Source organism: Lissotriton vulgaris, chromosome 1_1 (genome assembly GCF_964263255.1).
Source record: "Lissotriton vulgaris chromosome 1_1, aLisVul1.2, whole genome shotgun sequence".
Lineage (NCBI taxonomy): Eukaryota > Metazoa > Chordata > Amphibia > Caudata > Salamandridae > Lissotriton > Lissotriton vulgaris.
In genome coordinates this window covers 248,922,256-248,930,399 of record NC_141685.1, presented here as the reverse complement: position 1 = coordinate 248,930,399, position 8,144 = coordinate 248,922,256, and the positions used below count along the sequence as shown (strand labels likewise).

General features: G+C 51.3%; 3 non-coding genes across 3 annotated transcripts; 1 reads left to right on the top strand and 2 right to left on the bottom strand.

Moving 5' to 3' along the window:
* Window positions 1–362: 362 nt before the first annotated feature.
* Window positions 363–435, bottom strand: TRNAR-CCU (transfer RNA arginine (anticodon CCU)). The gene has a single exon. It is a non-coding gene; the product is annotated as a tRNA-Arg (tRNA).
* A 2,128-nt stretch (window positions 436–2,563) lies between these two features.
* On the bottom strand, window positions 2,564–2,635 carry TRNAE-CUC (transfer RNA glutamic acid (anticodon CUC)). The gene has a single exon. It is a non-coding gene; the product is annotated as a tRNA-Glu (tRNA).
* A 2,408-nt stretch (window positions 2,636–5,043) lies between these two features.
* TRNAV-AAC (transfer RNA valine (anticodon AAC)) lies at window positions 5,044–5,116 on the top strand. The gene has a single exon. It is a non-coding gene; the product is annotated as a tRNA-Val (tRNA).
* Window positions 5,117–8,144: the final 3,028 nt, after the last annotated feature.

The following is an 8,144-nucleotide window of genomic DNA, read 5'->3' as shown; positions in this document are numbered from 1 at the left end:
ACTCATTTTTAGTTACCTGGAAAGGCACTAAGCAAACCACACCTTTCAAAAGAAGTTTACATTTGATCCACACACACATGTTGGCACTGACAACACCAGCTCTTATTACGATTTTTAACTCCGACCTCAGAGGTAATTTGCAAATCAAGTTAAATAAAAAATATATATAATGTCATACATGAGGTCACGTTGAGAGTGCAAAACCTTAATAATGGCAGCTGCTTTCCCCCTGGGATAAAATCGACTTGAAGCCAGGCCTCAAATCTAAAACACACAACATCAGATTGCTTATAAACTGCAAAAAACACATATTTACTCCACCCCAGATGGGACTCGAAAACTGCAACAACAAAAAAATTCTCCACCCCAGATGGGACTCGAACCCACAATCCCTGGCTTAGGAGGCCAGTGCCTTATCCATTAGGCCACTGGGTCTGCTTACAGTACAATCCAACTGGGGCGGTTTAAGGCAGAATCCATTCATCTACACGTACTTCCTCCTCGAACTGAATGTTCTACACACTCGTCTCGATGAAACAAGAATATACAAAGTAGCTATTGGGGTTACTTCTCCGAGGGCCCTGTCAGGGCGAGGGGACATTCTGGAAAACTGGTGCAGTGTCAGACACGTAAACTCGTAGGAAAAGGCACTAATTGGGTAAACTAGCAATTTGACACTAGTAACTCGTGAAAGGGGGGTGTTCTCTACAAAGTATCAGTTTCACATTTGTATCCTACGTGAGAGCTGGACTTCGAGCAAGGGACAGCATCACGCACGCATTTACCACGACCTTCGGGGCAGATGAAGGAGCATTGTAAACTAGCACTGTTCATGGGGTTTCTGCACCAGCTCAGTGTCCCACCTGTAATCTACGTGGAAGGAGGCATTTTGCGCACACTAGTAGTTCCACTCCTGTTACTCTGACGAGAGGGCAAGTCTTTGAAACTCGCATTGTTTAAGACCAGTAACCCGTGAGAAAGGGGACTTCTCTGTAAACTAGCCATTTCACACCAGGAAATCAGCGCCAGGATTGGCTGGGGGGGCACCATGACTGCTCGCCCAGTCGCCATGTGCAACCCTGGGGGCTGCGGCCCGCCCCCTGGTCCTCTCTCTACGAGGAAATTGCCAGGGAATCAATCTGCGCATGCGCGGGCATGTTTGTGCCCAAAAATCCACTTGCGCAGCTGCAGCAGGCCCATCCTCCTCCCCCCCTACCCCCCCCCCACTCCGGAAAAGTCGGGTGTCTCCCGGATTCCCGCCGGCAGGTAGCGAGCGCGATTATTTCAATATTTGTTGTATTTGTATTTTCATGACGACGCGGTGGGTCCATGGGGCTTAGTGGGGCTACGCCCCTACGCCCCAATGGACGCACCGCGCCTGACTGAGGGGCTTATTATCAAGGAGAGGAAAAGCCCTCCAGCGTGACTTTTCCATTCCTTGTAAATATCATCCCTTCACGTGCAGCACTGTGCGTGGAAGGGGCGTTCCATGGGTGCTGCTATGGGTGTCCCCACGCAACACCCATCTCCAGATTTACGAGAATACACGAATCTGGAGATGCTTGTGAATGCCACGTCACCCTAGAGGTGGCAGAGCGAGGCGCAACCAGGAGAAATGTTTTAATTTCTCCTCGTTTTCTCCTCTTTCAATGCGTGCTGCATTCTACAGCGCGCGTTGAAAGAGGAAAAACCCTCTTGTGATTGTTTTTGTGGAGGAAGAGGCCCCTTCCTGCACAAAAACAATCTCCCCACGACGCAGGCATCCTGCGCCATGGCGCAGGGATGCCTGCGCCGGTGCATGGCTGCAGTAGGTGCACCAGCGCAGGGGAAGCACAGCGATGCGACATATTCTTGCAAATATGTCGCATCTCTGTGCTTTCCAAACTAACGCAGCAGGGCGCTGCAAAATGACTTGCTGCACCGCGCTGCCTTACTTTGTTGTAAATCTGCCCCTTAGAGTTTAAAATTAAAAGAAAAATTCCCTGCACATGTGAAGGGATTTTAAATCGGAGGCTCAAAATGAAGTTGGAGCAGCACGAGTCGAGCCAGAGTGATGTGGACGCTGTTGGCCTCACTGAGGCACTCTCTGCTCCGAGGACATTACAGAGGCTGGTTTAGGAGCTTAAAAGAAAAGGAGGTGTGGGGGAGCCCAGTTCATGGGCTTATCGCTGAAAAATAAAACTGCAACGTTCTCAATAGAATTTCGATTTATGTTTGTGGTTTAACAAAAGTATTTCTTAATTTCTATACATATTTGATGTATTTCTGTAGTTTGAGTATTGTTTTAGTGTAACCTCTTAGAACCTCTTTAGGTCAGTGTCCAGGGCTTCCAATGACCCATCAGTGGGGGGAGGGGGCGTCACCAGAAATCAAAAGATTAATAAAAACCACTATGTCACCAAGATCTTTAAAATTGTAACAATTTGTTATACATGGCTCGAATATTGGGCCGATCATGAAAGAATCAGTGTCATTAAACATGAAATTCTATTTTAAAAATCCACCAAAAGCACAATCAATCGAACAGTTGTGAAATAAAGAGTAAAAAAACAAGAAATCCCACTTCCCTGACCGGGAATCGAACCCGGGCCGCGGCGGTGAGAGCGCCGAATCCTAACCACTAGACCACCAGGGAGCGCTGAAAACTTCTCGCTTTATAGCCCTTGATACTACAAAGGTGCTTCGCTGGGTGTTAATGTATGAATATTGGATGGAGGCGCTATTTATATTCACATTCCTCCTACCGCTGCCTTTACAGAAAAGCCCCAAAACAGGAAAGTTAAAAAACTGTTTTGCAGACTACAACCTAAGGAAACGGACAAAACAAAACAAAGACGCCCTTAGAAGAGAGACCGAGGCCGGGGTGAGTGAGAAACGCCAAGGATCTCCCTTCAGTGAGAGACCTCGACTGCACACAGCGTTCAGTGATCTGCATTCAGTGAGAGCTCTTAACTGTGAGAAGAGGCCTAAGCTGCGCAGCGTTCAGTGACTTCCGCTCAGTGAGAGCTACACATGTGCACAGGGAGCTCTTATCTGTGCGCCGGTCACTGGTGTTCAGTGAGATTCCTATTAGATGTGAGTGTGGTACACTCAGCTGTGCAGGGTCAGTGACCTGGATTCAGTGAGAGAGGTCACAGCTCTGCAGCTTTCACTCGCACATATTCACTGACGGATATTTCAGCTGAGCAGGGTTCAGGCATGAGCATCCAGTGAGAGCTCACGAGCTCTGATGTTTTCAGTGACATGCAGTCAGTGAGAGTCTCCTGACCTGTGCAGTGATCAGTGAAATGTGCACTGAGTGAGAGATCTCTTCCTCACACAGCCCACGGTGGTGTGCATTCAGTGAGAGGCGATGCTTGTGCAGCATTGAGTACTGTGCATTCAGTGAGAGACGATGCGTGTGCAGCATTGAGTACTGTGCATTCAGTGAGAGGCGATGCTTGTGCAGCATTGAGTACTGTGCATTCAGTGAGACACGATGATTGTGCAGCATTGAGTACTGTGCATTCAGTGAGAGACGATGCGTGTGCAGCATTGAGTACTATGCATTCAGTGAGAGGCGATGCTTGTGCAGCATTGAGTACTGTGCATTCAGTGAGACACGATGATTGTGCAGCATTGAGTACTGTGCGTTCAGTGAGAGGCGATGCTTGTGCAGCATTGAGTACTGTGCGTTCAGTGAAAGGCGATGCTTGTGCAGCATTGAGTACTGTGCGTTCAGTGAGAGGCGATGCTTGTGCAGCCTTGAGTGCTGTGCATTCAGTGAGAGACGATGCTTGTGCAGCATTGAGTACTGTGCATTCAGTGAGAGGCGATGCTTGTGCAGCATTGAGTACTGTGCGTTCAGTGAGAGGCGATGCTTGTGCAGCATTCAGTACTGTGCATTCAGTGAGAGGCGATGCTTGTGCAGCATTGAGTACTGTGCGTTCAGTGAGAGACGATGCTTGTGCAGCATTGAGTACTGTGCGTTCAGTGAGAGGCGATGCTTGTGCAGCCTTGAGTGCTGTGCGTTCAGTGAGAGACGATGCTTGTGCAGCATTCAGTACTGTGCATTCAGTGAGAGGCGATGCTTGTGCAGCCTTGAGTGCTGTGCGTTCAGTGAGAGACGATGCTTGTGCAGCATTGAGTACTATGCATTCAGTGAGAGGCGATGCTTGTGCAGCATTGAGTACTGTGCGTTCAGTGAGAGGCGATGCTTGTGCAGCCTTGAGTGCTGTGCGTTCAGTGAGAGGCGATGCTTGTGCAGCATTGAGTACTGTGCGTTCAGTGAGAGGCGATGCTTGTGCAGCCTTGAGTACTGTGCGTTCAGTGAGAGGCGATGCTTGTGCAGCATTCAGTACTGTGCATTCAGTGAGAGGCGATGCTTGTGCAGCATTGAGTACTGTGCGTTCAGTGAGAGACGATGCTTGTGCAGCATTGAGTACTGTGCGTTCAGTGAGAGGCGATGCTTGTGCAGCCTTGAGTGCTGTGCGTTCAGTGAGAGACGATGCTTGTGCAGCATTCAGTACTGTGCATTCAGTGAGAGGCGATGCTTGTGCAGCCTTGAGTGCTGTGCGTTCAGTGAGAGACGATGCTTGTGCAGCATTCAGTACTGTGCATTCAGTGAGAGGCGATGCTTGTGCAGCCTTGAGTGCTGTGCGTTCAGTGAGAGACGATGCTTGTGCAGCATTGAGTACTATGCATTCAGTGAGAGGCGATGCTTGTGCAGCATTGAGTACTGTGCGTTCAGTGAGAGGCGATGCTTGTGCAGCCTTGAGTGCTGTGCGTTCAGTGAGAGACGATGCTTGTGCAGCATTGAGTACTGTGCATTCAGTGATAGGCGATGCCTGTGCAGCCTTGAGTGCTGTGCATTCAGTGAGAGAGGCGATGCGTGTGCAGCATTGAGTACTGTGCATTCAGTGAGAGGCGATGCTAGTGCACCCTTGAGTACTGTGCATTCAGTGAGAGAACTTTAGAAAAGCTTCCATACCACTGCTGTTATTCAGCTGCCTCTAGGGCTCTCTACTCATTGGAGCTAAAGGAGCCACGTGGCACCTCCCTTGGGTTTCCGTAGTGTAGTGGTTATCACGTTCGCCTAACACGCGAAAGGTCCCCGGTTCGAGACCGGGCGGAAACACTTTTAAAAAGCCACTCACAACAGTTCATTGTTTTATTCTTGTACTTTTCTGATTCAATCTAGGGCTGGAAACGTGAGACCCCGGTGATCGACGCTCTTTCCTTTCCAATGTCCTTGTACATTCAGCTGCTTCAAAGACAGACTCGGACTCTTTCTGTCCCTTTACAGACAGACAGCAGGACAGCCGCTGCCATCCATCACTCACAGGCAGGAGTGTCAACGAAAAGCGGGCAGACAGTCGTTGTAACTAAGGATAATAAAATATAAACTGGTGTCGAAGCTCGACACGGCCCCCTGGCAGCACTGGCAGGACGGGGGGTTTGGAATAAATTAGATGTTTGCTTGTGATCGGAGGGCTTTGGAGTTCGTTTCCAATCACTGAGACCATAAATGCATTAAATGCAGAATTTTAGACGTCACAGTTGGCTTCGTGGGCAGAAAACAGTGATTGATTCAAACGTAAGTGGAAACTTCTATAAGAGGTGGAATCGCTACTGGTTTTGAGAAACCCGGATGACAACAGAGGGAAAGTTAGAGCGATCGAAATAAAAGAGTAAAATCATTTCCTGTTAAAAACCTTCCTTTCAAATCTGCTGAATAACAGAAAAAATCTCTTCCGCCCGAATAGGGACTTGAACCCTAGACCCTCAGATTAAAAGTCTGATGCTCTACCGACTGAGCTATCCGGGCTTCATGGAAGAGGTGATTGCTACTAATGTCCTTGGTTATGTGAATACAGTTCATGTGTGTATGTTATCTCAGGAGCACTTTCTAGCCTTGGGCCACGTAGGATTTCAACATCCCTAAACAAACACAGCACACTCCAGCCCCCCTGAAGCCAGCGCCTGGACTCTCACTTTAAGAGTTCCAGGCGCCCCCAGTCTGTTTTCATAAACCGGCTCCCATTCTGAGAGCGCACAGAGGCAGGAGGGTTTCAAGTCTTACAACCAGTGATGTGCATATTGACGATATTGCCAGAAGCTGAAACACTTAAAAGTGTCTCAATGATGACGTCATTGAAGTAAATCAAAGTACAGTGGTGCAGATTTACATGTCCCATGCGCCGCCGGTGCATCACGTTGCGTGACGCACTAGTGGCGCAGCCTGCTAAAGGATATTTACATGCTCATGTAAAGTCACCCTGCGTGACTGAACCTGTGCTTGTAAATATCACACCTGTTCACGCAACACTTTGCGTGTTAGGCTCGGGACATGGGTGTTGCTGTGGATGTTCCCACGCAACAATCAATCAATCAGTGACACTTATAGAGCGCGCTACATACCCGTAGGGTCTCAAGGCGCTGGGGGAGGGGGGGTGCCGCTACTGCTCGAACAGCCAGGTCTTCAGCTTCTTCCTGAAGGAGAGGTGGTCTTGGGTCAGGCGCAGGTCGGCCGGGAGGGAGTTCCAGGTCTTGGCGGCCAGGTAGGAGAAGGACCTTCCTCCTGTAGTCGCTCTTCGGATGCGGGGGATGGCGGCGAGGGCGTGGTTGGCTGATCGGAGGTGGCGTTTGGGAGCGTAGAAGTTGATCCGGCTGTTGAGGTAGCTCGGGCCTTGGTCGTGTAGGGCTTTGTGTGCGTGGGTGAGGAGGCGGAAGGTGATTCTTTTGTTGACGGGAAGCCAGTGAAGGTCTCTCAGATGTCCGGAGATGTGGCTGGTTCGTGGGATGTCGAGGATGAGTCTGGCTGAGGCGTTCTGGATCCGCTGGAGTCTCTTCTGGAGCTTGGCGGTGGTACCGGCGTAGAGGGCGTTGCCGTAGTCCAGTCGGCTGGTGACGAGGGCCTGGGTGACGGTCTTCCTGGTCTCGGTGGGGATCCACCAGAAGGTCTTCCGTAGCATGCGTAGGATGTTGAAGCACGCAGAGGAGACGTTGTTGACTTGCCTGGTCATGGAGAGGGAGGAGTCCAGGATGAAGCCCAGGTTGCGTGCATGGTCTGTCGGTTTGGGTGCGGTGCCCAGGGCGGGAGGCCACCAGGAGTCGTCCCAGGCGGAGGGTGAAGAGCCCAGGATGAGGACCTCCGTCTTGTCAGAGTTCAGTTTCAGGCGGCTGGTCGTCATCCACTCGGCTACCTCTTTCATCCCTTCGTGTAGGTTGGCTCTGGCGGTGGCGGGGTCGTTGGTCAGGGAGAGGATCAGCTGGGTGTCGTCGGCGTAGGAGATTATGCTGAGGTTGTGTTGGCGTGCGATGGCCGCGAGGGGGCTCATGTAGATGTTGAAGAGGGTGGGGCTCAGAGAGGATCCTTGAGGGACGCCGCAGATGACTTCGGAGGCCTCTGACTTGTACGGTGGTAGGCGGACTCTCTGAGTTCTTCCGTCGAGGAAGGAGATGATCCATTCCAGCGCCTTGTCCTGGATTCCGACGTTGCTGAGGCGCTGTACTAGGGTGCGGTGGCAGACAGTGTCGAATGCCGCGGAGAGGTCTAGGAGGATGAGGGCCGCTGTTTCTCCGTTGTCCATCAGGGCTCGGATGTCATCGGTGGCGGCGATGAGGGCGGTCTCGGTGCTGTGATTGGCTCGGAAGCCGGACTGTGAGGGGTCGAGGGATCCATTCGTCTCGAGGAAGGCGGCCATCTGCTTGTTGACGGTCTTCTCGATGACTTTGGCTGGAAACGGGAGGAGCGAGATGGGGCGGTAGTTCTTGAGTTCGGTGGGGTCTGCTGTCGGTTTTTTGAGTAGAGCGCTGAGTTCGGCGTGCTTCCAGCTCTCAGGGAAGGTGGCGGTGTCGAAGGATGTGTTGATGATGTCTCGCAGGTGGGGTGCGATGACAGCGTCGGCCTTGTTGAAGACGTGGTGAGGGCAGGGGTCGGTTGGTGATCCGGAGTGGATGGAGTTCATCGTGCGGATGGTGTCTTCGGTGCTGATCGGGGTCCAGGCGTGGAGGGTGGTGGTGGGGGTGGTTGTTCGGTCATGGTGTGCGTTGGTTGGTTGTTGAAGCTGTTGTGTATGTCCGCGATCTTGTTGTGGAAGTATGAGGCGAGGGAGTTGCAGAGGTCTTGCGATGGGGTGATGTCGTTGTTTCCTGCGCTGGGG